This window comes from Pseudophryne corroboree, unplaced genomic scaffold (assembly GCF_028390025.1).
Source record: "Pseudophryne corroboree isolate aPseCor3 unplaced genomic scaffold, aPseCor3.hap2 scaffold_1976, whole genome shotgun sequence".
Lineage (NCBI taxonomy): Eukaryota > Metazoa > Chordata > Amphibia > Anura > Myobatrachidae > Pseudophryne > Pseudophryne corroboree.
The window spans coordinates 51,937-60,800 of record NW_026968617.1 but is presented as its reverse complement, the minus strand read 5'-3'; positions in this window follow the sequence as shown (position 1 = coordinate 60,800).

Below are 8,864 nucleotides of genomic sequence, written 5' to 3'. Positions count from 1 at the left end.
GGTGATGCAGGACAACAGCGGAGTGACCAGGATATAAAGAACTGATGGGACAGAGAAGACACTGAGAGGGAGACATAGAGGACACTAATATGGACGGAGAGAGAGCGGTGATGCAGGACAACAGCGGAGTGACCAGGATATAAACAGCTGATGGGATAGAGAAGATACTGAGAGGGAGACATAGAGGACACTAATATGGACGGAGAGAAAGCGGTGATGCAGGACAACAGCAGAGTGACCAGTATATAAACAGCTGATGGGACAGAGAAGACACTGAGAGGGAGACATAGAGGACACTAATATGGACGGAGAGAGAGAGCAGTGATGCAGGACAACAGCAGAGTGACCAGGATATAAACAGCTGATGGGACAGAGAAGACACTGAGAGGGAGACATAGAGGACACTAATATGGACGGAGAGAGAGCGGTGATGCAGGACAACAGCAGAGTGACCAGGATATAAAGAACTGATGGGACAGAGAAGATACTGAGAGGGAGACATAGAGGACACTAATATGGACGGAGAGAGAGCGGTGATGCAGGACAACAGCAGAGTGACCAGGATATAAACAGCTGATGGGACAGAGAAGATACTGAGAGGGAGACATAGAGGACACTAATATGGACGGAGAGAGAGCAGTGATGCAGGACAACAGCGGAGTGACCAGGATATAAACAGCTGATGGGACAGAGAAGATACTGAGAGGGAGACATAGAGGACACTAATATGGACGGAGAGAGAGCGGTGATGCAGGATAACAGCAGAGTGACCAGGATATAAACAGCTGATGGGACAGAGAAGATACTGAGAGGGAGACATAGAGGACACTAATATGGACGGAGAGAAAGCGGTGATGCAGGACAACAGCAGAGTGACCAGTATATAAACAGCTGATGGGACAGAGAAGACACTGAGAGGGAGACATAGAGGACACTAATATGGACGGAGAGAGAGCAGTGATGCAGGACAACAGCAGAGTGACCAGGATATAAACAGCTGATGGGACAGAGAAGACACTGAGAGGGAGACATAGAGGACACTAATATGGACGGAGAGAGAGCGGTGATGCAGGATAATGGCGGAGTGACCAGGATATAAACAGCTGATGGGACAGAGAAGACACTGAGAGGGAGACATAGAGGACACTAATATGGACGGAGAGAGAGCGGTGATGCAGGACAACAGCGGAGTGACCAGGATATAAACAGCTGATGGGACAGAGAAGATACTGAGAGGGAGACATAGAGGACACTAATATGGACGGAGAGAGAGCGGTGATGCAGGATAATGGCGAAGTGACCAGGATATAAACAGCTGATGGGACAGAGAAGATACTGAGAGGGAGACATAGAGGACACTAATATGGACGGAGAGAGAGCGGTGATGCAGGACAACAGCGGAGTGACCAGGATATAATCAGCTGATGGGACAGAGAAGATACTGAGAGGGAGACATAGAGGACACTAATATGGACGGAGAGAGAGCAGTGATGCAGGACAACAGCGGAGTGACCAGGATATAAACAGCTGATGGGACAGAGAAGACACTGAGAGGGAGACATAGAGGACACTAATATGGACGGAGAGAGAGCGGTGATGCAGGACAACAGCAGAGTGACCAGGATATAAAGAACTGATGGGACAGAGAAGATACTGAGAGGGAGACATAGAGGACACTAATATGGACGGAGAGAGAGCAGTGATGCAGGACAACAGCGGAGTGACCAGGATATAAACAGCTGATGGGACAGAGAAGACACTGAGAGGGAGACATAGAGGACACTAATATGGACGGAGAGAGAGCGGTGATGCAGGACAACAGCAGAGTGACCAGGATATAAAGAACTGATGGGACAGAGAAGATACTGAGAGGGAGACATAGAGGACACTAATATGGATGGAGAGAGAGCGGTGATGCAGGACAACAGCAGAGTGACCAGGATATAAACAGCTGATGGGACAGAGAAGATACTGAGAGGGAGACATAGAGGACACTAATATGGACGGAGAGAGAGCAGTGATGCAGGACAACAGCGGAGTGACCAGGATATAAACAGCTGATGGGACAGAGAAGATACTGAGAGGGAGACATAGAGGACACTAATATGGACGGAGAGAGAGCGGTGATGCAGGATAACAGCAGAGTGACCAGGATATAAACAGCTGATGGGACAGAGAAGATACTGAGAGGGAGACATAGAGGAAACTAATATGGACGGAGAGAGAGCGGTGATGCAGGACAACAGCGGAGTGACCAGGATATAAACAGCTGATGGAACAGAGAAGATACTGAGATGGAGACATAGAGGACACTAATATGGACGGAGAGAGAGCGGTGATGCAGGACAACAGCGGAGTGACCAGGATATAAAGAACTGATGGGACAGAGAAGATACTGAGAGGGAGACATAGAGGACACTAATATGGACGGAGAGAGAGCGGTGATGCAGGATAATGGCGGAGTGACCAGGATATAAACAGCTGATGGGACAGAGAAGATACTGAGAGGGAGACATAGAGGACACTAATATGGACGGAGAGAGAGCGGTGATGCAGGACAACAGCGGAGTGACCAGGATATAAAGAAGTGATGGGACAGAGAAGACACTGAGAGGGAGACATAGAGGACACTAATATGGACGGAGAGAGAGCGGTGATGCAGGACAACAGCGGAGTGACCAGGATATAAAGAAGTGATGGGACAAAGAAGATACTGAGAGGGAGACATAGAGGACACTAATATGGACGGAGAGAGAGCGGTGATGCAGGATAATGGCGGAGTGACCAGGATATAAACAGCTGATGGGACAGAGAAGATACTGAGAGGGAGACATAGAGGACACTAATATGGACGGAGAGAGAGCGGTGATGCAGGATAATGGCGGAGTGACCAGGATATAAACAGCTGATGGGACAGAGAAGATACTGAGAGGGAGACATAGAGGACACTAATATGGACGGAGAGAGAGCGGTGATGCAGGATAATGGCGGAGTGACCAGGATATAAAGAACTGATGGGACAGAGAAGACACTGAGAGGGAGACATAGAGGACACTAATATGGACGGAGAGAGAGCGGTGATGCGGGATAATGGCGGAGTGACCAGGATATAAACAGCTGATGGGACAGAGAAGATACTGAGAGGGAGACATAGAGGACACTAATATGGACGGAGAGAGAGCGGTGATGCAGGATAATGGCGGAGTGACCAGGATATAAACAGCTGATGGGACAGAGAAGATACTGAGAGGGAGACATAGAGGACACTAATATGGACGGAGAGAGAGCGGTGATGCAGGACAACAGCGGAGTGACCAGGATATAAACAGCTGATGGGACAGAGAAGATACTGAGAGGGAGACATAGAGGACACTAATATGGACGGAGAGAGAGCAGTGATGCAGGACAACAGCGGAGTGACCAGGATATAAACAGCTGATGGGACAGAGAAGACACTGAGAGGGAGACATAGAGGACACTAATATGGACGGAGAGAGAGCGGTGATGCAGGACAACAGCAGAGTGACCAGGATATAAAGAACTGATGGGACAGAGAAGATACTGAGAGGGAGACATAGAGGACAGTAATATGGACGGAGAGAGAGCGGTGATGCAGGACAACAGCAGAGTGACCAGGATATAAAGAACTGATGGGACAGAGAAGACACTGAGAGGGAGACATAGAGGATACTAATATGGACGGAGAGAGAGCAGTGATGCAGGACAACAGCAGAGTGACCAGGATATAAAGAACTGATGGGACAGAGAAGACACTGAGAGGGAGACATAGAGGACACTAATATGGACGGAGAGAGAGCAGTGATGCAGGATAATGGCGGAGTGACCAGGATATAAACAGCTGATGGAACAGAGAAGATACTGAGAGGGAGACATAGAGGACACTAATATGGACGGAGAGAGAGCAGTGATGCAGGACAACAGCGGAGTGACCAGGATATAAACAGCTGATGGGACAGAGAAGACACTGAGAGGGAGACATAGAGGACACTAATATGGACGGAGAGAGAGCGGTGATGCAGGACAACAGCGGAGTGACCAGGATATAAACAGCTGATGGGACAGAGAAGATACTGAGAGGGAGACATAGAGGACACTAATATGGACGGAGAGAGAGCGGTGATGCAGGACAACAGCGGAGTGACCAGGATATAAAGAACTGATGGGACAGAGAAGACACTGAGAGGGAGACATAGAGGACACTAATATGGACGGAGAGAGAGCAGTGATGCAGGATAATGGCGGAGTGACCAGGATATAAACAGCTGATGGGACAGAGAAGATACTGAGAGGGAGACATAGAGGACACTAATATGGACGGAGAGAGAGCAGTGATGCAGGATAATGGCGGAGTGACCAGGATATAAACAGCTGATGGGACAGAGAAGATACTGTGAGGGAGACATAGAGGACACTAATATGGACGGAGAGAGAGCAGTGATGCAGGATAATGGCGGAGTGACCAGGATATAAACAGCTGATGGGACAGAGAAGATACTGAGAGGGAGACATAGAGGACACTAATATGGACGGAGAGTGAGCAGTGATGCAGGATAATGGCGGAGTGAGCAGGATATAAACAGCTGATGGGACAGAGAAGATACTGAGAGGGAGACATAGAGGACACTAATATGGACGGAGAGAGAGCAGTGATGCAGGACAACAGCGGAGTGACCAGGATATAAACAGCTGATGGGACAGAGAAGACACTGAGAGGGAGACATAGAGGACACTAATATGGACGGAGAGTGAGCGGTGATGCAGGACAACAGCAGAGTGACCAGGATATAAAGAACTGATGGGACAGAGAAGATACTGAGAGGGAGACATAGAGGACAGTAATATGGACGGAGAGAGAGCAGTGATGCAGGATAATGGCGGAGTGACCAGGATATAAACAGCTGATGGAACAGAGAAGATACTGAGAGGGAGACATAGAGGACACTAATATGGACGGAGAGAGAGCAGTGATGCAGGACAACAGCGGAGTGACCAGGATATAAACAGCTGATGGGACAGAGAAGATACTGAGAGGGAGACATAGAGGACACTAATATGGACGTAGAGAGAGCGGTGATGCAGGACAACAGCGGAGTGACCAGGATATAAACAGCTGATGGGACAGAGAAGACACTGAGAGGGAGACATAGAGGACACTAATATGGACGGAGAGAGAGCGGTGATGCAGGACAACAGCGGAGTGACCAGGATATAAAGAACTGATGGGACAGAGAAGACACTGAGAGGGAGACATAGAGGACACTAATATGGACGGAGAGAGAGCGGTGATGCAGGACAACAGCGGAGTGACCAGGATATAAACAGCTGATGGGATAGAGAAGATACTGAGAGGGAGACATAGAGGACACTAATATGGACGGAGAGAGAGCGGTGATGCAGGACAACAGCAGAGTGACCAGTATATAAACAGCTGATGGGACAGAGAAGACACTGAGAGGGAGACATAGAGGACACTAATATGGACGGAGAGAGAGCAGTGATGCAGGACAACAGCAGAGTGACCAGGATATAAACAGCTGATGGGACAGAGAAGACACTGAGAGGGAGACATAGAGGACACTAATATGGACGGAGAGAGAGCGGTGATGCAGGACAACAGCAGAGTGACCAGGATATAAACAGCTGATGGGACAGAGAAGATACTGAGAGGGAGACATAGAGGACACTAATATGGACGGAGAGAGAGCAGTGATGCAGGACAACAGCGGAGTGACCAGGATATAAACAGCTGATGGGACAGAGAAGATACTGAGAGGGAGACATAGAGGACACTAATATGGACGGAGAGAGAGCGGTGATGCAGGATAACAGCAGAGTGACCAGGATATAAACAGCTGATGGGACAGAGAAGATACTGAGAGGGAGACATAGAGGAAACTAATATGGACGGAGAGAGAGCGGTGATGCAGGACAACAGCGGAGTGACCAGGATATAAACAGCTGATGGAACAGAGAAGATACTGAGATGGAGACATAGAGGACACTAATATGGACGGAGAGAGAGCGGTGATGCAGGACAACAGCGGAGTGACCAGGATATAAAGAACTGATGGGACAGAGAAGATACTGAGAGGGAGACATAGAGGACACTAATATGGACGGAGAGAGAGCGGTGATGCAGGATAATGGCGGAGTGACCAGGATATAAACAGCTGATGGGACAGAGAAGATACTGAGAGGGAGACATAGAGGACACTAATATGGACGGAGAGAGAGCGGTGATGCAGGACAACAGCGGAGTGACCAGGATATAAAGAAGTGATGGGACAGAGAAGACACTGAGAGGGAGACATAGAGGACACTAATATGGACGGAGAGAGAGCGGTGATGCAGGACAACAGCGGAGTGACCAGGATATAAAGAAGTGATGGGACAGAGAAGATACTGAGAGGGAGACATAGAGGACACTAATATGGACGGAGAGAGAGCGGTGATGCAGGATAATGGCGGAGTGACCAGGATATAAACAGCTGATGGGACAGAGAAGATACTGAGAGGGAGACATAGAGGACACTAATATGGACGGAGAGAGAGCGGTGATGCAGGATAATGGCGGAGTGACCAGGATATAAACAGCTGATGGGACAGAGAAGATACTGAGAGGGAGACATAGAGGACACTAATATGGACGGAGAGAGAGCGGTGATGCAGGATAATGGCGGAGTGACCAGGATATAAAGAACTGATGGGACAGAGAAGACACTGAGAGGGAGACATAGAGGACACTAATATGGACGGAGAGAGAGCGGTGATGCGGGATAATGGCGGAGTGACCAGGATATAAACAGCTGATGGGACAGAGAAGATACTGAGAGGGAGACATAGAGGACACTAATATGGACGGAGAGAGAGCGGTGATGCAGGACAACAGCGGAGTGACCAGGATATAAACAGCTGATGGGACAGAGAAGATACTGAGAGGGAGACATAGAGGACACTAATATGGACGGAGAGAGAGCAGTGATGCAGGACAACAGCGGAGTGACCAGGATATAAACAGCTGATGGGACAGAGAAGACACTGAGAGGGAGACATAGAGGACACTAATATGGACGGAGAGAGAGCGGTGATGCAGGACAACAGCAGAGTGACCAGGATATAAAGAACTGATGGGACAGAGAAGATACTGAGAGGGAGACATAGAGGACAGTAATATGGACGGAGAGAGAGCGGTGATGCAGGACAACAGCAGAGTGACCAGGATATAAAGAACTGATGGGACAGAGAAGACACTGAGAGGGAGACATAGAGGATACTAATATGGACGGAGAGAGAGCAGTGATGCAGGACAACAGCAGAGTGACCAGGATATAAAGAACTGATGGGACAGAGAAGACACTGAGAGGGAGACATAGAGGACACTAATATGGACGGAGAGAGAGCGGTGATGCAGGACAACAGCGGAGTGACCAGGATATAAACAGCTGATGGGACAGAGAAGATACTGAGAGGGAGACATAGAGGACACTAATATGGACGGAGAGAGAGCGGTGATGCAGGACAACAGCGGAGTGACCAGGATATAAAGAACTGATGGGACAGAGAAGACACTGAGAGGGAGACATAGAGGACACTAATATGGACGGAGAGAGAGCAGTGATGCAGGATAATGGCGGAGTGACCAGGATATAAACAGCTGATGGGACAGAGAAGATACTGAGAGGGAGACATAGAGGACACTAATATGGACGGAGAGAGAGCAGTGATGCAGGATAATGGCGGAGTGACCAGGATATAAACAGCTGATGGGACAGAGAAGATACTGTGAGGGAGACATAGAGGACACTAATATGGACGGAGAGAGAGCAGTGATGCAGGATAATGGCGGAGTGAGCAGGATATAAACAGCTGATGGGACAGAGAAGATACTGAGAGGGAGACATAGAGGACACTAATATGGACGGAGAGAGAGCAGTGATGCAGGACAACAGCGGAGTGACCAGGATATAAACAGCTGATGGGACAGAGAAGACACTGAGAGGGAGACATAGAGGACACTAATATGGACGGAGAGTGAGCGGTGATGCAGGACAACAGCAGAGTGACCAGGATATAAAGAACTGATGGGACAGAGAAGATACTGAGAGGGAGACATAGAGGACAGTAATATGGACGGAGAGAGAGCAGTGATGCAGGATAATGGCGGAGTGACCAGGATATAAACAGCTGATGGAACAGAGAAGATACTGAGAGGGAGACATAGAGGACACTAATATGGACGGAGAGAGAGCAGTGATGCAGGACAACAGCGGAGTGACCAGGATATAAACAGCTGATGGGACAGAGAAGATACTGAGAGGGAGACATAGAGGACACTAATATGGACGTAGAGAGAGCGGTGATGCAGGACAACAGCGGAGTGACCAGGATATAAACAGCTGATGGGACAGAGAAGACACTGAGAGGGAGACATAGAGGACACTAATATGGACGGAGAGAGAGCGGTGATGCAGGACAACAGCGGAGTGACCAGGATATAAAGAACTGATGGGACAGAGAAGACACTGAGAGGGAGACATAGAGGACACTAATATGGACGGAGAGAGAGCGGTGATGCAGGACAACAGCGGAGTGACCAGGATATAAACAGCTGATGGGATAGAGAAGATACTGAGAGGGAGACATAGAGGACACTAATATGGACGGAGAGAGAGCGGTGATGCAGGACAACAGCAGAGTGACCAGTATATAAACAGCTGATGGGACAGAGAAGACACTGAGAGGGAGACATAGAGGACACTAATATGGACGGAGAGAGAGCAGTGATGCAGGACAACAGCAGAGTGACCAGGATATAAACAGCTGATGGGACAGAGAAGACACTG